Source organism: Carassius gibelio, chromosome A4 (assembly GCF_023724105.1).
Source record: "Carassius gibelio isolate Cgi1373 ecotype wild population from Czech Republic chromosome A4, carGib1.2-hapl.c, whole genome shotgun sequence".
NCBI lineage: Eukaryota > Metazoa > Chordata > Actinopteri > Cypriniformes > Cyprinidae > Carassius > Carassius gibelio.
The window spans coordinates 16,808,616-16,829,017 of record NC_068374.1 but is presented as its reverse complement, the minus strand read 5'-3'; the positions used below and the strand labels follow the sequence as shown (position 1 = coordinate 16,829,017).

Here is a 20,402-nt window from a genome sequence, read left to right as displayed (position 1 = left end):
CATCCAAAAAAAGGAACAAAATAATCCTGAAATCCTGTTGAATATGAAATAAAAAAGAATTCTGAGACTTTATAACCAATATCTATTTATTCTGACACATGAATGTTAACATCTATACACTGTTTATCATCAATAAATCAGTATCATGTAAACTCAATTGACATTATGACAATAGTTTGATTGTTGTTGTTTTTTTTCAGCATGAATGTGTTTTAATGAACTACTGGTTATAAAAGTAATATTCAATTTTCATGGCATGTAATCCTTTTTACATCTCCATTAAGTGTCTGGTAAAAGCTGATTTAATTACATTTTTGGACCAACAGAATATGAAATTACTTACAGAGACGATCCTGCATGGCTGAGCGGGATTGGACACATCTGCAGTGGCTCTGGGGACAGGGGTTGGAACTGTAGGATCTGGTGTCTGTACAATCATGAAGTAAAATATAGATTTTGCAAATAGAACATTACAATAACTTAGTCGTCCTAGATTAAATCATACACTACAGTTGCAAAGTTTGAGGCCCAAATGTTTATAAAAGAAACCTATTCTGCTCACCAAGGTTGCATTTGATAAAAAATACAGTCAAAAACTAAAAAGATAGTTAAATTGTGGAACATTACTACAATTTAAAGTTTAAAAATAGGAAATGTAATTTATTTATACGGTGGCAAGAACCAATTTTCAGCATCATTACTCCAGTCTTCAGTGTTACATGATCCTTCAGAAACCATTCTATTGAACATAAACCTTCATTATTAGTTGAAAACGTGAAAATAGCTGATAATAAAACTGCATTACAGTGGTTGCCACACTTATGGTGTTGGGGAAAGCACACAAAGATGAAAATCAAGGGTAAATAATCTTTAATTAACCCACACAAAGGAAGGCAGTAACACATAGACCAAGACAAACTGAACAGACTAAATTTAAGTAGACAGACCAATGAGGGACAAATGAGTAAATTAACTAGACACAGATTAACTGAATGACATAATCAAGAGGAGACACAAACTAGGTTGAGGAACATGAGGAGAGAAAATACAAAAGTCCATAAATATGACAGGTGGTATTTTTCAGAATTAAGTTTGAAGAACAGCATTTATTTGAAATAGAAATCGTTTGTAACATGATGTTGAATAGAAATCTTTTGTGTCTGAGATTTTTTTATCAATTTAATGCCTCCTTTTTCAATAAAAGTAACACTATCTTAACATCAATAACTTTTGAATAGTAATTTATATGAAATCTATTTATAAAATATAACTTTTTTGTTTATTAATATATGGTTTTCTGTTATTAAAAAATAGTTTAAATAGTTTAATAATTTGTATAGAATGGAACGTGAAACGTGTCTTCATAGAGTACAATATAGATTATGCCATTACTTACAGAGACTGTAGTGCTTGGTCTAGAGGCACTAGACACTGCTGCGCTGGGCTGGTCTTCAGCCTGAGAAGTTCTCCTGGCCAAACTGAGATTTGGCTTTGCTGCAGCAATGTGAGACCCGGTAAATCTTGATTTGGTAAACTAAAAATGTGAGAAGACAGAATGTGTTATAATAGCAAGCATTACTATTTGTGTTAATATTACAATTTTAAGTAAATGCAGCATTTACTTGCAGGAAAAAAAAGAGCTTTAACACATGAGAAGTATTGAGAGAGATGCCATGAGGGACATGAGTCTAGCTCAGTGACCTTCAACAAAGGCAGAGCTCAGTTAGAGACAAAGAGGACAATCAAAGAGTAGAGCCCAGAGATGAAAGGGAGAAAGCAGGCAGGTTACAATCTTCATTTATTCTTGACCATGTGACTTAAACCAAAGCTGAGATATTCAAACCGACCAATCAGCAGACAACAGTTGCCCCCATTGTACAAGAGGTGTGAAAATTAGCAGGTCTCAACCAGCATCTCATAGAATTCTTGCTTTTTCTTTTTTTCTTCTTACTTTCTGAACTTCCTCGAATTTGAACTGAGCTCATACTTCAGTGCTACAAAAAAGCAATTCTTACCGATGAAAATTGTGTTGCAACTCTTGCTTGCACAGGTGCAGTTGGCTGGGGCTGGGGCAGGGGATGAGGCTGGAGGTCAGGCTGACTCTGCTCCATGACCTTCTTTGCTGTTTCAGCAGCATGAGGTTGTTCCACCACCTTTTGTGCTGGTCCAGTAACGTTTGACGCAGTGGGCTGCTTAACACAACCAAAAAAAATTAATAAAAAATACATATAACAATTCAGAAAGAAAACATTTCAGTAAATAATATTAACAAAAAATACTTGCTACATTAATGTTACCTTTAGAGTGTGAAAACCACAGATGCATTTCAGCACACCTCCAAGCAAGGTTGTTTGGCCACGAGACAGCATCGGACATTTCTCAATCTGTAAGTATTATAACAAATGTAATGCACAATACAAGTGAGTATAAAGCATACAATACTTTATTAAATTAATATATTAATTCATTCACTGATTAATGTCTAGGACACAAGTCAAGCTTATCTTACATATAATGTTAGAGCTGGTATCTCTCTTTAAAGGAGAGAGATACAAGAGAGGAACATTTCACACCTTCAGACCACCTATTCATTCACTGTCCCTTCCCCCTTCCCCCTCTCAAATCTCTGAGTCTCCCAGTACACAAAAGGTCTTTGATGTAACTTTTCATTAACAGTATGACATAAATCTCAAAATACCTGCAACATTACATAAACATAACACAACCATCACATTAAACCATACCAATGAATGGGACCAGGTAAATGTTTGTAATGGAGCCTAATCTGTTGTTCTCTTATGCAAATACATTAAACAACTATACTAATAATGTTCGATTATGCAAGTCAACAAACACTTAAGTGTTTTTTTTCTCTCTATCATGCAAAGGTAACAAACACTCACTCACCCTTTGATAAATCTCGTACCACTTTTTCTGTCTAGGAGCAGGCCTGTTACCTTCATTTGATGGCCACATTCCTGTGCTGGCAAACTTTTTTAAACACGAAATCCATTCAGCGTCCGACATAGCTTTATGTGATTTTTGTTGTTTGCCAGACATTTTTATTGACTTTGATGAAACAGTTTTGAAAGAACAATTAAAACAGTTAAAATTACACTAATAATAAAAAAATTGAATACAAAATTTTTTTTGCAATTAGATGATAATTTCTTAACTGTTGTCGTCGTCGGTAATATCGCCGTATTTAGTTTTAAAATGAAGTTTCGCTGTCCTCCGTAAAAATGATGCTGAGCTCCGCGGCAATGATACTCGTCGTAGGTCACGAACTTCGGTAATGAACTTTTTTGACCCTTGACACACCTCCTGAGGACGATGTCATTCTTTCGTACACCTTCGGCACGTTTCGGCAACTTGATTGACACCTGACTAGAAGCGCTGACCCCTCCACCTAGCGGTGATACGCGGAAACGTGCCGCCGGCATCCCCTTGCTCTCTGATTGGCCAAATGTCACGAATGTCAAGAGAATGTTATGAATTGCGCTTTTTGATTGGCTGGAAATGTTAAGGCGCTTCGACGCCATTGGTCCAAATGTCATAGCGCTTCGATGCGATTGGCTGCGCAGTTCGACATTGCTCAACATTTCTGAAATTATGTCGGACTATCCTTCGTCAGCTAGCGCTCAGGTCGCAGTCTCTCGCAGGCAAACATCAGTACCTTGAATCTGATGCGAACAGCTATTGGTAGCCAGTGCAAAATTATGAAGAGAGGTGTGACGTGGGCTTTCTTTGGCTCGTTGAAGACCAGTCTCGCTGCTGCATCCTGGATCAGTTGCAGAGGCTTGATAGTACGTGCCGGAAGACCCGCCAAGGGAGCATAGCAGTAGTCCAGTCTGGAGAAAACAAAGAGCTTGGACAAGGAGTTGTGTGGCCTGCTCTGATCGGAAGGGTCTAATCTTCCGAACGTTGTACAAGGCAAATCTTCAGGACCGGGCCAGTGCAGCAATATGGCCTTTGAAACTTCACAAAACCTCAGGAGGACGTGGCCACGTGTTACATGAATATGAGAGGGATGCTATTGCTGCCTTCATGTAGCATTAGCCAGCATGCATGCAGAATTTTGACTTCACTGTAAATAAAAGGATTGCACGGGCCTACACGCAATGTCGCTGGATGAGATTCAGGGAATTTACCTGGAACCTCACAGTTTTCCACAAAGCATCATTTCACCTGCCCTGAAGAGGAGCTGTGGCCTTTTGCCCCCAGGAGACACAGGGAAACCCACACGAAAGGGGACAGAGAACCTCACTCTTTCTTTCTAAGCCACGGGTGTCAAACTCAGTCCCTGGAAGGCCGGAGACCTGCAGAGTTTAGATTCAAGCCTGATAGAACACACCTGATCCAACTAATCATGCCCTTCAGGCTCATTTGAAAACTACATGCCTTGTGTGTTTGAGAAGGGTTGGAACAACACTCTACAGGGCTCGGGCCCTAAAGGAATTTAGTTTGACACCCCTGGTCTAAGCTCTCTCAGTTATCAGAAAAAAAGAACCACCCTGCCCCGTGTGAGGCTCGAACTCACGACCTTCAGATTATGAGACTGACGCGCTGCCTAACTGCGCCAATGAGGCCCGTGGGCTAAAGGGGGCCCGAACAGAGAAAAAGTAGCTTCTAGGTCCCTGGTTTCAGGTGCGGCTCGAACAGGCCATCTCTAGCCAGGCAAGGGTGTCAGGATGGCCGAGCGGTCTAAGGCGCTGCGTTCAGGTCGCAGTCTCCCCTGGAGGCGTGGGTTCGAATCCCACTTCTGACAGACCTATCCTTTGGCTGCAGACAGAGACTTCAGTCTTCTGCTACGTTGGGCCAGCAGGGCGTTAACTTTGACAAAACGACGCATTAGGCAAATGCTAGTATTAATTGGGCAGGCGTTGAAGACAAGGATGAGTTTTTAGACACTTTTTGAAAAGGGTTAAAGCCTCCGCTGCTCGAATTGAGATAGGCAGGCCGATCCACCAGCTGGGAACAGTCCAGGAAAAGGTCCTTGAGAGTGATTTTGTGCCTCTTTGGGATGGCACCACGAGGCATCGTTCACTTGCAGAAAGCAAGCGTAGGTCTGCACCAGCGACTTTAGGTATATTGCTGCAGAGCCAGTGGTTATCTTGTAGGCAAACATCAGTACCTTGAATCTGATGCGAACAGCTATTGGTAGCCAGTGCAAAATTATGAAGAGAGGTGTGACGTGGGCTTTCTTTGGCTCGTTGAAGACCAGTCTCGCTGCTGCATCCTGGATCAGTTGCAGAGGCTTGATAGTACGTGCCGGAAGACCCGCCAAGGGAGCATAGCAGTAGTCCAGTCTGGAGAAAACAAAGAGCTTGGACAAGGAGTTGTGTGGCCTGCTCTGATCGGAAGGGTCTAATCTTCCGAACGTTGTACAAGGCAAATCTTCAGGACCGGGCCAGTGCAGCAATATGGCCTTTGAAACTTCACAAAACCTCAGGAGGACGTGGCCACGTGTTACATGAATATGAGAGGGATGCTATTGCTGCCTTCATGTAGCATTAGCCAGCATGCATGCAGAATTTTGACTTCACTGTAAATAAAAGGATTGCACGGGCCTACACGCAATGTCGCTGGATGAGATTCAGGGAATTTACCTGGAACCTCACAGTTTTCCACAAAGCATCATTTCACCTGCCCTGAAGAGGAGCTGTGGCCTTTTGCCCCCAGGAGACACAGGGAAACCCACACGAAAGGGGACAGAGAACCTCACTCTTTCTTTCTAAGCCACGGGTGTCAAACTCAGTCCCTGGAAGGCCGGAGACCTGCAGAGTTTAGATTCAAGCCTGATAGAACACACCTGATCCAACTAATCATGCCCTTCAGGCTCATTTGAAAACTACATGCCTTGTGTGTTTGAGAAGGGTTGGAACAACACTCTACAGGGCTCGGGCCCTAAAGGAATTTAGTTTGACACCCCTGGTCTAAGCTCTCTCAGTTATCAGAAAAAAAGAACCACCCTGCCCCGTGTGAGGCTCGAACTCACGACCTTCAGATTATGAGACTGACGCGCTGCCTAACTGCGCCAACGAGGCCCGTGGGCTAAAGGGGGCCCGAACAGAGAAAAAGTAGCTTCTAGGTCCCTGGTTTCAGGTGCGGCTCGAACAGGCCATCTCTAGCCAGGCAAGGGTGTCAGGATGGCCGAGCGGTCTAAGGCGCTGCGTTCAGGTCGCAGTCTCCCCTGGAGGCGTGGGTTCGAATCCCACTTCTGACAGACCTATCCTTTGGCTGCAGACAGAGACTTCAGTCTTCTGCTACGTTGGGCCAGCAGGGCGTTAACTTTGACAAAACGACGCATTAGGCAAATGCTAGTATTAATTGGGCAGGCGTTGAAGACAAGGATGAGTTTTTAGACACTTTTTGAAAAGGGTTAAAGCCTCCGCTGCTCGAATTGAGATAGGCAGGCCGATCCACCAGCTGGGAACAGTCCAGGAAAAGGTCCTTGAGAGTGATTTTGTGCCTCTTTGGGATGGCACCACGAGGCATCGTTCACTTGCAGAAAGCAAGCGTAGGTCTGCACCATCGACTTTAGGTATATTGCTGCAGAGCCAGTGGTTATCTTGTAGGCAAACATCAGTACCTTGAATCTGATGCGAACAGCTATTGGTAGCCAGTGCAAAATTATGAAGAGAGGTGTGACGTGGGCTTTCTTTGGCTCGTTGAAGACCAGTCTCGCTGCTGCATCCTGGATCAGTTGCAGAGGCTTGATAGTACGTGCCGGAAGACCCGCCAAGGGAGCATAGCAGTAGTCCAGTCTGGAGAAAACAAAGAGCTTGGACAAGGAGTTGTGTGGCCTGCTCTGATCGGAAGGGTCTAATCTTCCGAACGTTGTACAAGGCAAATCTTCAGGACCGGGCCAGTGCAGCAATATGGCCTTTGAAACTTCACAAAACCTCAGGAGGACGTGGCCACGTGTTACATGAATATGAGAGGGATGCTATTGCTGCCTTCATGTAGCATTAGCCAGCATGCATGCAGAATTTTGACTTCACTGTAAATAAAAGGATTGCACGGGCCTACACGCAATGTCGCTGGATGAGATTCAGGGAATTTACCTGGAACCTCACAGTTTTCCACAAAGCATCATTTCACCTGCCCTGAAGAGGAGCTGTGGCCTTTTGCCCCCAGGAGACACAGGGAAACCCACACGAAAGGGGACAGAGAACCTCACTCTTTCTTTCTAAGCCACGGGTGTCAAACTCAGTCCCTGGAAGGCCGGAGACCTGCAGAGTTTAGATTCAAGCCTGATAGAACACACCTGATCCAACTAATCATGCCCTTCAGGCTCATTTGAAAACTACATGCCTTGTGTGTTTGAGAAGGGTTGGAACAACACTCTACAGGGCTCGGGCCCTAAAGGAATTTAGTTTGACACCCCTGGTCTAAGCTCTCTCAGTTATCAGAAAAAAAGAACCACCCTGCCCCGTGTGAGGCTCGAACTCACGACCTTCAGATTATGAGACTGACGCGCTGCCTAACTGCGCCAACGAGGCCCGTGGGCTAAAGGGGGCCCGAACAGAGAAAAAGTAGCTTCTAGGTCCCTGGTTTCAGGTGCGGCTCGAACAGGCCATCTCTAGCCAGGCAAGGGTGTCAGGATGGCCGAGAGGTCTAAGGCGCTGCGTTCAGGTCGCAGTCTCCCCTGGAGGCGTGGGTTCGAATCCCACTTCTGACAGACCTATCCTTTGGCTGCAGACAGAGACTTCAGTCTTCTGCTACGTTGGGCCAGCAGGGCGTTAACTTTGACAAAACGACGCATTAGGCAAATGCTAGTATTAATTGGGCAGGCGTTGAAGACAAGGATGAGTTTTTAGACACTTTTTGAAAAGGGTTAAAGCCTCCGCTGCTCGAATTGAGATAGGCAGGCCGATCCACCAGCTGGGAACAGTCCAGGAAAAGGTCCTTGAGAGTGATTTTGTGCCTCTTTGGGATGGCACCACGAGGCATCGTTCACTTGCAGAAAGCAAGCGTAGGTCTGCACCAGCGACTTTAGGTATATTGCTGCAGAGCCAGTGGTTATCTTGTAGGCAAACATCAGTACCTTGAATCTGATGCGAACAGCTATTGGTAGCCAGTGCAAAATTATGAAGAGAGGTGTGACGTGGGCTTTCTTTGGCTCGTTGAAGACCAGTCTCGCTGCTGCATCCTGGATCAGTTGCAGAGGCTTGATAGTACGTGCCGGAAGACCCGCCAAGGGAGCATAGCAGTAGTCCAGTCTGGAGAAAACAAAGAGCTTGGACAAGGAGTTGTGTGGCCTGCTCTGATCGGAAGGGTCTAATCTTCCGAACGTTGTACAAGGCAAATCTTCAGGACCGGGCCAGTGCAGCAATATGGCCTTTGAAACTTCACAAAACCTCAGGAGGACGTGGCCACGTGTTACATGAATATGAGAGGGATGCTATTGCTGCCTTCATGTAGCATTAGCCAGCATGCATGCAGAATTTTGACTTCACTGTAAATAAAAGGATTGCACGGGCCTACACGCAATGTCGCTGGATGAGATTCAGGGAATTTACCTGGAACCTCACAGTTTTCCACAAAGCATCATTTCACCTGCCCTGAAGAGGAGCTGTGGCCTTTTGCCCCCAGGAGACACAGGGAAACCCACACGAAAGGGGACAGAGAACCTCACTCTTTCTTTCTAAGCCACGGGTGTCAAACTCAGTCCCTGGAAGGCCGGAGACCTGCAGAGTTTAGATTCAAGCCTGATAGAACACACCTGATCCAACTAATCATGCCCTTCAGGCTCATTTGAAAACTACATGCCTTGTGTGTTTGAGAAGGGTTGGAACAACACTCTACAGGGCTCGGGCCCTAAAGGAATTTAGTTTGACACCCCTGGTCTAAGCTCTCTCAGTTATCAGAAAAAAAGAACCACCCTGCCCCGTGTGAGGCTCGAACTCACGACCTTCAGATTATGAGACTGACGCGCTGCCTAACTGCGCCAACGAGGCCCGTGGGCTAAAGGGGGCCCGAACAGAGAAAAAGTAGCTTCTAGGTCCCTGGTTTCAGGTGCGGCTCGAACAGGCCATCTCTAGCCAGGCAAGGGTGTCAGGATGGCCGAGCGGTCTAAGGCGCTGCGTTCAGGTCGCAGTCTCCCCTGGAGGCGTGGGTTCGAATCCCACTTCTGACAGACCTATCCTTTGGCTGCAGACAGAGACTTCAGTCTTCTGCTACGTTGGGCCAGCAGGGCGTTAACTTTGACAAAACGACGCATTAGGCAAATGCTAGTATTAATTGGGCAGGCGTTGAAGACAAGGATGAGTTTTTAGACACTTTTTGAAAAGGGTTAAAGCCTCCGCTGCTCGAATTGAGATAGGCAGGCCGATCCACCAGCTGGGAACAGTCCAGGAAAAGGTCCTTGAGAGTGATTTTGTGCCTCTTTGGGATGGCACCACGAGGCATCGTTCACTTGCAGAAAGCAAGCGTAGGTCTGCACCATCGACTTTAGGTATATTGCTGCAGAGCCAGTGGTTATCTTGTAGGCAAACATCAGTACCTTGAATCTGATGCGAACAGCTATTGGTAGCCAGTGCAAAATTATGAAGAGAGGTGTGACGTGGGCTTTCTTTGGCTCGTTGAAGACCAGTCTTGCTGCTGCATCCTGGATCAGTTGCAGAGGCTTGATAGTACGTGCCGGAAGACCCGCCAAGGGAGCATAGCAGTAGTCCAGTCTGGAGAAAACAAAGAGCTTGGACAAGGAGTTGTGTGGCCTGCTCTGATCGGAAGGGTCTAATCTTCCGAACGTTGTACAAGGCAAATCTTCAGGACCGGGCCAGTGCAGCAATATGGCCTTTGAAACTTCACAAAACCTCAGGAGGACGTGGCCACGTGTTACATGAATATGAGAGGGATGCTATTGCTGCCTTCATGTAGCATTAGCCAGCATGCATGCAGAATTTTGACTTCACTGTAAATAAAAGGATTGCACGGGCCTACACGCAATGTCGCTGGATGAGATTCAGGGAATTTACCTGGAACCTCACAGTTTTCCACAAAGCATCATTTCACCTGCCCTGAAGAGGAGCTGTGGCCTTTTGCCCCCAGGAGACACAGGGAAACCCACACGAAAGGGGACAGAGAACCTCACTCTTTCTTTCTAAGCCACGGGTGTCAAACTCAGTCCCTGGAAGGCCGGAGACCTGCAGAGTTTAGATTCAAGCCTGATAGAACACACCTGATCCAACTAATCATGCCCTTCAGGCTCATTTGAAAACTACATGCCTTGTGTGTTTGAGAAGGGTTGGAACAACACTCTACAGGGCTCGGGCCCTAAAGGAATTTAGTTTGACACCCCTGGTCTAAGCTCTCTCAGTTATCAGAAAAAAAGAACCACCCTGCCCCGTGTGAGGCTCGAACTCACGACCTTCAGATTATGAGACTGACGCGCTGCCTAACTGCGCCAACGAGGCCCGTGGGCTAAAGGGGGCCCGAACAGAGAAAAAGTAGCTTCTAGGTCCCTGGTTTCAGGTGCGGCTCGAACAGGCCATCTCTAGCCAGGCAAGGGTGTCAGGATGGCCGAGAGGTCTAAGGCGCTGCGTTCAGGTCGCAGTCTCCCCTGGAGGCGTGGGTTCGAATCCCACTTCTGACAGACCTATCCTTTGGCTGCAGACAGAGACTTCAGTCTTCTGCTACGTTGGGCCAGCAGGGCGTTAACTTTGACAAAACGACGCATTAGGCAAATGCTAGTATTAATTGGGCAGGCGTTGAAGACAAGGATGAGTTTTTAGACACTTTTTGAAAAGGGTTAAAGCCTCCGCTGCTCGAATTGAGATAGGCAGGCCGATCCACCAGCTGGGAACAGTCCAGGAAAAGGTCCTTGAGAGTGATTTTGTGCCTCTTTGGGATGGCACCACGAGGCATCGTTCACTTGCAGAAAGCAAGCGTAGGTCTGCACCAGCGACTTTAGGTATATTGCTGCAGAGCCAGTGGTTATCTTGTAGGCAAACATCAGTACCTTGAATCTGATGCGAACAGCTATTGGTAGCCAGTGCAAAATTATGAAGAGAGGTGTGACGTGGGCTTTCTTTGGCTCGTTGAAGACCAGTCTCGCTGCTGCATCCTGGATCAGTTGCAGAGGCTTGATAGTACGTGCCGGAAGACCCGCCAAGGGAGCATAGCAGTAGTCCAGTCTGGAGAAAACAAAGAGCTTGGACAAGGAGTTGTGTGGCCTGCTCTGATCGGAAGGGTCTAATCTTCCGAACGTTGTACAAGGCAAATCTTCAGGACCGGGCCAGTGCAGCAATATGGCCTTTGAAACTTCACAAAACCTCAGGAGGACGTGGCCACGTGTTACATGAATATGAGAGGGATGCTATTGCTGCCTTCATGTAGCATTAGCCAGCATGCATGCAGAATTTTGACTTCACTGTAAATAAAAGGATTGCATGGGCCTACACGCAATGTCGCTGGATGAGATTCAGGGAATTTACCTGGAACCTCACAGTTTTCCACAAAGCATCATTTCACCTGCCCTGAAGAGGAGCTGTGGCCTTTTGCCCCCAGGAGACACAGGGAAACCCACACGAAAGGGGACAGAGAACCTCACTCTTTCTTTCTAAGCCACGGGTGTCAAACTCAGTCCCTGGAAGGCCGGAGACCTGCAGAGTTTAGATTCAAGCCTGATAGAACACACCTGATCCAACTAATCATGCCCTTCAGGCTCATTTGAAAACTACATGCCTTGTGTGTTTGAGAAGGGTTGGAACAACACTCTACAGGGCTCGGGCCCTAAAGGAATTTAGTTTGACACCCCTGGTCTAAGCTCTCTCAGTTATCAGAAAAAAAGAACCACCCTGCCCCGTGTGAGGCTCGAACTCACGACCTTCAGATTATGAGACTGACGCGCTGCCTAACTGCGCCAACGAGGCCCGTGGGCTAAAGGGGGCCCGAACAGAGAAAAAGTAGCTTCTAGGTCCCTGGTTTCAGGTGCGGCTCGAACAGGCCATCTCTAGCCAGGCAAGGGTGTCAGGATGGCCGAGCGGTCTAAGGCGCTGCGTTCAGGTCGCAGTCTCCCCTGGAGGCGTGGGTTCGAATCCCACTTCTGACAGACCTATACTTTGGCTGCAGACAGAGACTTCAGTCTTCTGCTACGTTGGGCCAGCAGGGCGTTAACTTTGACAAAACGACGCATTAGGCAAATGCTAGTATTAATTGGGCAGGCGTTGAAGACAAGGATGAGTTTTTAGACACTTTTTGAAAAGGGTTAAAGCCTCCGCTGCTCGAATTGAGATAGGCAGGCCGATCCACCAGCTGGGAACAGTCCAGGAAAAGGTCCTTGAGAGTGATTTTGTGCCTCTTTGGGATGGCACCACGAGGCATCGTTCACTTGCAGAAAGCAAGCGTAGGTCTGCACCATCGACTTTAGGTATATTGCTGCAGAGCCAGTGGTTATCTTGTAGGCAAACATCAGTACCTTGAATCTGATGCGAACAGCTATTGGTAGCCAGTGCAAAATTATGAAGAGAGGTGTGACGTGGGCTTTCTTTGGCTCGTTGAAGACCAGTCTCGCTGCTGCATCCTGGATCAGTTGCAGAGGCTTGATAGTACGTGCCGGAAGACCCGCCAAGGGAGCATAGCAGTAGTCCAGTCTGGAGAAAACAAAGAGCTTGGACAAGGAGTTGTGTGGCCTGCTCTGATCGGAAGGGTCTAATCTTCCGAACGTTGTACAAGGCAAATATTCAGGACCGGGCCAGTGCAGCAATATGGCCTTTGAAACTTCACAAAACCTCAGGAGGACGTGGCCACGTGTTACATGAATATGAGAGGGATGCTATTGCTGCCTTCATGTAGCATTAGCCAGCATGCATGCAGAATTTTGACTTCACTGTAAATAAAAGGATTGCACGGGCCTACACGCAATGTCGCTGGATGAGATTCAGGGAATTTACCTGGAACCTCACAGTTTTCCACAAAGCATCATTTCACCTGCCCTGAAGAGGAGCTGTGGCCTTTTGCCCCCAGGAGACACAGGGAAACCCACACGAAAGGGGACAGAGAACCTCACTCTTTCTTTCTAAGCCACGGGTGTCAAACTCAGTCCCTGGAAGGCCGGAGACCTGCAGAGTTTAGATTCAAGCCTGATAGAACACACCTGATCCAACTAATCATGCCCTTCAGGCTCATTTGAAAACTACATGCCTTGTGTGTTTGAGAAGGGTTGGAACAACACTCTACAGGGCTCGGGCCCTAAAGGAATTTAGTTTGACACCCCTGGTCTAAGCTCTCTCAGTTATCAGAAAAAAAGAACCACCCTGCCCCGTGTGAGGCTCGAACTCACGACCTTCAGATTATGAGACTGACGCGCTGCCTAACTGCGCCAACGAGGCCCGTGGGCTAAAGGGGGCCCGAACAGAGAAAAAGTAGCTTCTAGGTCCCTGGTTTCAGGTGCGGCTCGAACAGGCCATCTCTAGCCAGGCAAGGGTGTCAGGATGGCCGAGCGGTCTAAGGCGCTGCGTTCAGGTCGCAGTCTCCCCTGGAGGCGTGGGTTCGAATCCCACTTCTGACAGACCTATCCTTTGGCTGCAGACAGAGACTTCAGTCTTCTGCTACGTTGGGCCAGCAGGGCGTTAACTTTGACAAAACGACGCATTAGGCAAATGCTAGTATTAATTGGGCAGGCGTTGAAGACAAGGATGAGTTTTTAGACACTTTTTGAAAAGGGTTAAAGCCTCCGCTGCTCGAATTGAGATAGGCAGGCCGATCCACCAGCTGGGAACAGTCCAGGAAAAGGTCCTTGAGAGTGATTTTGTGCCTCTTTGGGATGGCACCACGAGGCATCGTTCACTTGCAGAAAGCAAGCGTAGGTCTGCACCAGCGACTTTAGGTATATTGCTGCAGAGCCAGTGGTTATCTTGTAGGAAAACATCAGTACCTTGAATCTGATGCGAACAGCTATTGGTAGCCAGTGCAAAATTATGAAGAGAGGTGTGACGTGGGCTTTCTTTGGCTCGTTGAAGACCAGTCTCGCTGCTGCATCCTGGATCAGTTGCAGAGGCTTGATAGTACGTGCCGGAAGACCCGCCAAGGGAGCATAGCAGTAGTCCAGTCTGGAGAAAACAAAGAGCTTGGACAAGGAGTTGTGTGGCCTGCTCTGATCGGAAGGGTCTAATCTTCCGAACGTTGTACAAGGCAAATCTTCAGGACCGGGCCAGTGCAGCAATATGGCCTTTGAAACTTCACAAAACCTCAGGAGGACGTGGCCACGTGTTACATGAATATGAGAGGGATGCTATTGCTGCCTTCATGTAGCATTAGCCAGCATGCATGCAGAATTTTGACTTCACTGTAAATAAAAGGATTGCACGGGCCTACACGCAATGTCGCTGGATGAGATTCAGGGAATTTACCTGGAACCTCACAGTTTTCCACAAAGCATCATTTCACCTGCCCTGAAGAGGAGCTGTGGCCTTTTGCCCCCAGGAGACACAGGGAAACCCACACGAAAGGGGACAGAGAACCTCACTCTTTCTTTCTAAGCCACGGGTGTCAAACTCAGTCCCTGGAAGGCCGGAGACCTGCAGAGTTTAGATTCAAGCCTGATAGAACACACCTGATCCAACTAATCATGCCCTTCAGGCTCATTTGAAAACTACATGCCTTGTGTGTTTGAGAAGGGTTGGAACAACACTCTACAGGGCTCGGGCCCTAAAGGAATTTAGTTTGACACCCCTGGTCTAAGCTCTCTCAGTTATCAGAAAAAAAGAACCACCCTGCCCCGTGTGAGGCTCGAACTCACGACCTTCAGATTATGAGACTGACGCGCTGCCTAACTGCGCCAACGAGGCCCGTGGGCTAAAGGGGGCCCGAACAGAGAAAAAGTAGCTTCTAGGTCCCTGGTTTCAGGTGCGGCTCGAACAGGCCATCTCTAGCCAGGCAAGGGTGTCAGGATGGCCGAGCGGTCTAAGGCGCTGCGTTCAGGTCGCAGTCTCCCCTGGAGGCGTGGGTTCGAATCCCACTTCTGACAGACCTATCCTTTGGCTGCAGACAGAGACTTCAGTCTTCTGCTACGTTGGGCCAGCAGGGCGTTAACTTTGACAAAACGACGCATTAGGCAAATGCTAGTATTAATTGGGCAGGCGTTGAAGACAAGGATGAGTTTTTAGACACTTTTTGAAAAGGGTTAAAGCCTCCGCTGCTCGAATTGAGATAGGCAGGCCGATCCACCAGCTGGGAACAGTCCAGGAAAAGGTCCTTGAGAGTGATTTTGTGCCTCTTTGGGATGGCACCACGAGGCATCGTTCACTTGCAGAAAGCAAGCGTAGGTCTGCACCAGCGACTTTAGGTATATTGCTGCAGAGCCAGTGGTTATCTTGTAGGCAAACATCAGTACCTTGAATCTGATGCGAACAGCTATTGGTAGCCAGTGCAAAATTATGAAGAGAGGTGTGACGTGGGCTTTCTTTGGCTCGTTGAAGACCAGTCTCGCTGCTGCATCCTGGATCAGTTGCAGAGGCTTGATAGTACGTGCCGGAAGACCCGCCAAGGGAGCATAGCAGTAGTCCAGTCTGGAGAAAACAAAGAGCTTGGACAAGGAGTTGTGTGGCCGGCTCTATTCGGAAGGGTCTAATCTTCCGAACGTTGTACAAGGCAAATCTTCAGGACCGGGCCAGTGCAGCAATATGGCCTTTGAAACTTCACAAAACCTCAGGAGGACGTGGCCACGTGTTACATGAATATGAGAGGGATGCTATTGCTGCCTTCATGTAGCATTAGCCAGCATGCATGCAGAATTTTGACTTCACTGTAAATAAAAGGATTGCACGGGCCTACACGCAATGTCGCTGGATGAGATTCAGGGAATTTACCTGGAACCTCACAGTTTTCCACAAAGCATCATTTCACCTGCCCTGAAGAGGAGCTGTGGCCTTTTGCCCCCAGGAGACACAGGGAAACCCACACGAAAGGGGACAGAGAACCTCACTCTTTCTTTCTAAGCCACGGGTGTCAAACTCAGTCCCTGGAAGGCCGGAGACCTGCAGAGTTTAGATTCAAGCCTGATAGAACACACCTGATACAACTAATCATGCCCTTCAGGCTCATTTGAAAACTACATGCCTTGTGTGTTTGAGAAGGGTTGGAACAACACTCTACAGGGCTCGGGCCCTAAAGGAATTTAGTTTGACACCCCTGGTCTAAGCTCTCTCAGTTATCAGAAAAAAAGAACCACCCTGCCCCGTGTGAGGCTCGAACTCACGACCTTCAGATTATGAGACTGACGCGCTGCCTAACTGCGCCAACGAGGCCCGTGGGCTAAAGGGGGCCCGAACAGAGAAAAAGTAGCTTCTAGGTCCCTGGTTTCAGGTGCGGCTCGAACAGGCCATCTCTAGCCAGGCAAGGGTGTCAGGATGGCCGAGCGGTCTAAGGCGCTGCGTTCAGGTCGCAGTCTCCCCTGGAGGCGTGGGTTTGAATCCCACTTCTGACAGACCTATCCTTTGGCTGCAGACAGAGACTTCAGTCTTCTGCTACGTTGGGCCAGCAGGGCGTTAACTTTGACAAAACGACGCATTAGGCAAATGCTAGTATTAATTGGGCAGGCGTTGAAGACAAGGATGAGTTTTTAGACACTTTTTGAAAAGGGTTAAAGCCTCCGCTGCTCGAATTGAGATAGGCAGGCCGATCCACCAGCTGGGAACAGTCCAGGAAAAGGTCCTTGAGAGTGATTTTGTGCCTCTTTGGGATGGCACCACGAGGCATCGTTCACTTGCAGAAAGCAAGCGTAGGTCTGCACCAGCGACTTTAGGTATATTGCTGCAGAGCCAGTGGTTATCTTGTAGGCAAACATCAGTACCTTGAATCTGATGCGAACAGCTATTGGTAGCCAGTGCAAAATTATGAAGAGAGGTGTGACGTGGGCTTTCTTTGGCTCGTTGAAGACCAGTCTCGCTGCTGCATCCTGGATCAGTTGCAGAGGCTTGATAGTACGTGCCGGAAGACCCGCCAAGGGAGCATAGCAGTAGTCCAGTCTGGAGAAAACAAAGAGCTTGGACAAGGAGTTGTGTGGCCTGCTCTGATCGGAAGGGTCTAATCTTCCGAACGTTGTACAAGGCAAATCTTCAGGACCGGGCCAGTGCAGCAATATGGCCTTTGAAACTTCACAAAACCTCAGGAGGACGTGGCCACGTGTTACATGAATATGAGAGGGATGCTATTGCTGCCTTCATGTAGCATTAGCCAGCATGCATGCAGAATTTTGACTTCACTGTAAATAAAAGGATTGCATGGGCCTACACGCAATGTCGCTGGATGAGATTCAGGGAATTTACCTGGAACCTCACAGTTTTCCACAAAGCATCATTTCACCTGCCCTGAAGAGGAGCTGTGGCCTTTTGCCCCCAGGAGACACAGGGAAACCCACACGAAAGGGGACAGAGAACCTCACTCTTTCTTTCTAAGCCACGGGTGTCAAACTCAGTCCCTGGAAGGCCGGAGACCTGCAGAGTTTAGATTCAAGCCTGATAGAACACACCTGATCCAACTAATCATGCCCTTCAGGCTCATTTGAAAACTACATGCCTTGTGTGTTTGAGAAGGGTTGGAACAACACTCTACAGGGCTCGGGCCCTAAAGGAATTTAGTTTGACACCCCTGGTCTAAGCTCTCTCAGTTATCAGAAAAAAAGAACCACCCTGCCCCGTGTGAGGCTCGAACTCACGACCTTCAGATTATGAGACTGACGCGCTGCCTAACTGCGCCAACGAGGCCCGTGGGCTAAAGGGGGCCCGAACAGAGAAAAAGTAGCTTCTAGGTCCCTGGTTTCAGGTGCGGCTCGAACAGGCCATCTCTAGCCAGGCAAGGGTGTCAGGATGGCCGAGCGGTCTAAGGCGCTGCGTTCAGGTCGCAGTCTCCCCTGGAGGCGTGGGTTCGAATCCCACTTCTGACAGACCTATCCTTTGGCTGCAGACAGAGACTTCAGTCTTCTGCTACGTTGGGCCAGCAGGGCGTTAACTTTGACAAAACGACGCATTAGGCAAATGCTAGTATTAATTGGGCAGGCGTTGAAGACAAGGATGAGTTTTTAGACACTTTTTGAAAAGGGTTAAAGCCTCCGCTGCTCGAATTGAGATAGGCAGGCCGATCCACCAGCTGGGAACAGTCCAGGAAAAGGTCCTTGAGAGTGATTTTGTGCCTCTTTGGGATGGCACCACGAGGCATCGTTCACTTGCAGAAAGCAAGCGTAGGTCTGCACCAGCGACTTTAGGTATATTGCTGCAGAGCCAGTGGTTATCTTGTAGGAAAACATCAGTACCTTGAATCTGATGCGAACAGCTATTGGTAGCCAGTGCAAAATTATGAAGAGAGGTGTGACGTGGGCTTTCTTTGGCTCGTTGAAGACCAGTCTCGCTGCTGCATCCTGGATCAGTTGCAGAGGCTTGATAGTACGTGCCGGAAGACCCGCCAAGGGAGCATAGCAGTAGTCCAGTCTGGAGAAAACAAAGAGCTTGGACAAGGAGTTGTGTGGCCTGCTCTGATCGGAAGGGTCTAATCTTCCGAACGTTGTACAAGGCAAATCTTCAGGACCGGGCCAGTGCAGCAATATGGCCTTTGAAACTTCACAAAACCTCAGGAGGACGTGGCCACGTGTTACATGAATATGAGAGGGATGCTATTGCTGCCTTCATGTAGCATTAGCCAGCATGCATGCAGAATTTTGACTTCACTGTAAATAAAAGGATTGCACGGGCCTACACGCAATGTCGCTGGATGAGATTCAGGGAATTTACCTGGAACCTCACAGTTTTCCACAAAGCATCATTTCACCTGCCCTGAAGAGGAGCTGTGGCCTTTTGCCCCCAGGAGACACAGGGAAACCCACACGAAAGGGGACAGAGAACCTCACTCTTTCTTTCTAAGCCACGGGTGTCAAACTCAGTCCCTGGAAGGCCGGAGACCTGCAGAGTTTAGATTCAAGCCTGATAGAACACACCTGATCCAACTAATCATGCCCTTCAGGCTCATTTGAAAACTACATGCCTTGTGTGTTTGAGAAGGGTTGGAACAACACTCTACAGGGCTCGGGCCCTAAAGGAATTTAGTTTGACACCCCTGGTCTAAGCTCTCTCAGTTATCAGAAAAAAAGAACCACCCTGCCCCGTGTGAGGCTCGAACTCACGACCTTCAGATTATGAGACTGACGCGCTGCCTAACTGCGCCAACGAGGCCCGTGGGCTAAAGGGGGCCCGAACAGAGAAAAAGTAGCTTCTAGGTCCCTGGTTTCAGGTGCGGCTCGAACAGGCCATCTCTAGCCAGGCAAGGGTGTCAGGATGGCCGAGCGGTCTAAGGCGCTGCGTTCAGGTCGCAGTCTCCCCTGGAGGCGTGGGTTCGAATCCCACTTCTGACAGACCTATCCTTTGGCTGCAGACAGAGACTTCAGTCTTCTGCTACGTTGGGCCAGCAGGGCGTTAACTTTGACAAAACGACGCATTAGGCAAATGCTAGTATTAATTGGGCAGGCGTTGAAGACAAGGATGAGTTTTTAGACACTTTTTGAAAAGGGTTAAAGCCTCCGCTGCTCGAATTGAGATAGGCAGGCCGATCCACCAGCTGGGAACAGTCCAGGAAAAGGTCCTTGAGAGTGATTTTGTGCCTCTTTGGGATGGCACCACGAGGCATCGTTCACTTGCAGAAAGCAAGCGTAGGTCTGCACCAGCGACTTTAGGTATATTGCTGCAGAGCCAGTGGTTATCTTGTAGGCAAACATCAGTACCTTGAATCTGATGCGAACAGCTATTGGTAGCCAGTGCAAAATTATGAAGAGAGGTGTGACGTGGGCTTTCTTTGGCTCGTTGAAGACCAGTCTCGCTGCTGCATCCTGGATCAGTTGCAGAGGCTTGATAGTACGTGCCGGAAGACCCGCCAAGGGAGCATAGCAGTAGTCCAGTCTGGAGAAAACAAAGAGCTTGGACAAGGAGTTGTGTGGCCGGCTCTATTCGGAAGGGTCTAATCTTCCGAACGTTGTACAAGGCAAATCTTCAGGACCGGGCCAGTGCAGCAATATGGCCTTTGAAACTTCACAAAACCTCAGGAGGACGTGGCCACGTGTTACATGAATATGAGAGGGATGCTATTGCTGCCTTCATGTAGCATTAGCCAGCATGCATGCAGAATTTTGACTTCACTGTAAATAAAAGGATTGCACGGGCCTACACGCAATGTCGCTGGATGAGATTCAGGGAATTTACCTGGAACCTCACAGTTTTCCACAAAGCATCATTTCACCTGCCCTGAAGAGGAGCTGTGGCCTTTTGCCCCCAGGAGACACAGGGAAACCCACACGAAAGGGGACAGAGAACCTCACTCTTTCTTTCTAAGCCACGGGTGTCAAACTCAGTCCCTGGAAGGCCGGAGACCTGCAGAGTTTAGATTCAAGCCTGATAGAACACACCTGATACAAC

The 20,402-nt window shown here is 48.1% G+C and overlaps 21 non-coding genes across 21 annotated transcripts; 11 read left to right on the top strand and 10 right to left on the bottom strand.

Moving 5' to 3' along the window:
- Window positions 1-4,685: 4,685 nt before the first annotated feature.
- trnal-cag (transfer RNA leucine (anticodon CAG)) lies at window positions 4,686-4,768 on the top strand. Its single transcript has one exon. It is a non-coding gene; the product is annotated as a tRNA-Leu (tRNA).
- A 1,205-nt stretch (window positions 4,769-5,973) lies between these two features.
- On the bottom strand, window positions 5,974-6,047 carry trnam-cau (transfer RNA methionine (anticodon CAU)). Its single transcript has one exon. It is a non-coding gene; the product is annotated as a tRNA-Met (tRNA).
- Window positions 6,048-6,143: 96 nt separating this feature from the next.
- Window positions 6,144-6,226, top strand: trnal-cag (transfer RNA leucine (anticodon CAG)). Its single transcript has one exon. It is a non-coding gene; the product is annotated as a tRNA-Leu (tRNA).
- Window positions 6,227-7,431: 1,205 nt separating this feature from the next.
- On the bottom strand, window positions 7,432-7,505 carry trnam-cau (transfer RNA methionine (anticodon CAU)). Its single transcript has one exon. It is a non-coding gene; the product is annotated as a tRNA-Met (tRNA).
- A 96-nt stretch (window positions 7,506-7,601) lies between these two features.
- On the top strand, window positions 7,602-7,684 carry trnal-cag (transfer RNA leucine (anticodon CAG)). Its single transcript has one exon. It is a non-coding gene; the product is annotated as a tRNA-Leu (tRNA).
- A 1,205-nt stretch (window positions 7,685-8,889) lies between these two features.
- trnam-cau (transfer RNA methionine (anticodon CAU)) lies at window positions 8,890-8,963 on the bottom strand. Its single transcript has one exon. It is a non-coding gene; the product is annotated as a tRNA-Met (tRNA).
- A 96-nt stretch (window positions 8,964-9,059) lies between these two features.
- On the top strand, window positions 9,060-9,142 carry trnal-cag (transfer RNA leucine (anticodon CAG)). The gene has a single exon. It is a non-coding gene; the product is annotated as a tRNA-Leu (tRNA).
- Window positions 9,143-10,347: 1,205 nt separating this feature from the next.
- Window positions 10,348-10,421, bottom strand: trnam-cau (transfer RNA methionine (anticodon CAU)). The gene has a single exon. It is a non-coding gene; the product is annotated as a tRNA-Met (tRNA).
- Window positions 10,422-10,517: 96 nt separating this feature from the next.
- trnal-cag (transfer RNA leucine (anticodon CAG)) lies at window positions 10,518-10,600 on the top strand. The gene has a single exon. It is a non-coding gene; the product is annotated as a tRNA-Leu (tRNA).
- A 1,205-nt stretch (window positions 10,601-11,805) lies between these two features.
- trnam-cau (transfer RNA methionine (anticodon CAU)) lies at window positions 11,806-11,879 on the bottom strand. The gene has a single exon. It is a non-coding gene; the product is annotated as a tRNA-Met (tRNA).
- Window positions 11,880-11,975: 96 nt separating this feature from the next.
- trnal-cag (transfer RNA leucine (anticodon CAG)) lies at window positions 11,976-12,058 on the top strand. The gene has a single exon. It is a non-coding gene; the product is annotated as a tRNA-Leu (tRNA).
- Window positions 12,059-13,263: 1,205 nt separating this feature from the next.
- On the bottom strand, window positions 13,264-13,337 carry trnam-cau (transfer RNA methionine (anticodon CAU)). Its single transcript has one exon. It is a non-coding gene; the product is annotated as a tRNA-Met (tRNA).
- Window positions 13,338-13,433: 96 nt separating this feature from the next.
- On the top strand, window positions 13,434-13,516 carry trnal-cag (transfer RNA leucine (anticodon CAG)). Its single transcript has one exon. It is a non-coding gene; the product is annotated as a tRNA-Leu (tRNA).
- Window positions 13,517-14,721: 1,205 nt separating this feature from the next.
- trnam-cau (transfer RNA methionine (anticodon CAU)) lies at window positions 14,722-14,795 on the bottom strand. The gene has a single exon. It is a non-coding gene; the product is annotated as a tRNA-Met (tRNA).
- A 96-nt stretch (window positions 14,796-14,891) lies between these two features.
- trnal-cag (transfer RNA leucine (anticodon CAG)) lies at window positions 14,892-14,974 on the top strand. The gene has a single exon. It is a non-coding gene; the product is annotated as a tRNA-Leu (tRNA).
- A 1,205-nt stretch (window positions 14,975-16,179) lies between these two features.
- On the bottom strand, window positions 16,180-16,253 carry trnam-cau (transfer RNA methionine (anticodon CAU)). Its single transcript has one exon. It is a non-coding gene; the product is annotated as a tRNA-Met (tRNA).
- Window positions 16,254-16,349: 96 nt separating this feature from the next.
- trnal-cag (transfer RNA leucine (anticodon CAG)) lies at window positions 16,350-16,432 on the top strand. The gene has a single exon. It is a non-coding gene; the product is annotated as a tRNA-Leu (tRNA).
- Window positions 16,433-17,637: 1,205 nt separating this feature from the next.
- On the bottom strand, window positions 17,638-17,711 carry trnam-cau (transfer RNA methionine (anticodon CAU)). The gene has a single exon. It is a non-coding gene; the product is annotated as a tRNA-Met (tRNA).
- A 96-nt stretch (window positions 17,712-17,807) lies between these two features.
- Window positions 17,808-17,890, top strand: trnal-cag (transfer RNA leucine (anticodon CAG)). Its single transcript has one exon. It is a non-coding gene; the product is annotated as a tRNA-Leu (tRNA).
- A 1,205-nt stretch (window positions 17,891-19,095) lies between these two features.
- Window positions 19,096-19,169, bottom strand: trnam-cau (transfer RNA methionine (anticodon CAU)). The gene has a single exon. It is a non-coding gene; the product is annotated as a tRNA-Met (tRNA).
- Window positions 19,170-19,265: 96 nt separating this feature from the next.
- trnal-cag (transfer RNA leucine (anticodon CAG)) lies at window positions 19,266-19,348 on the top strand. The gene has a single exon. It is a non-coding gene; the product is annotated as a tRNA-Leu (tRNA).
- Window positions 19,349-20,402: the final 1,054 nt, after the last annotated feature.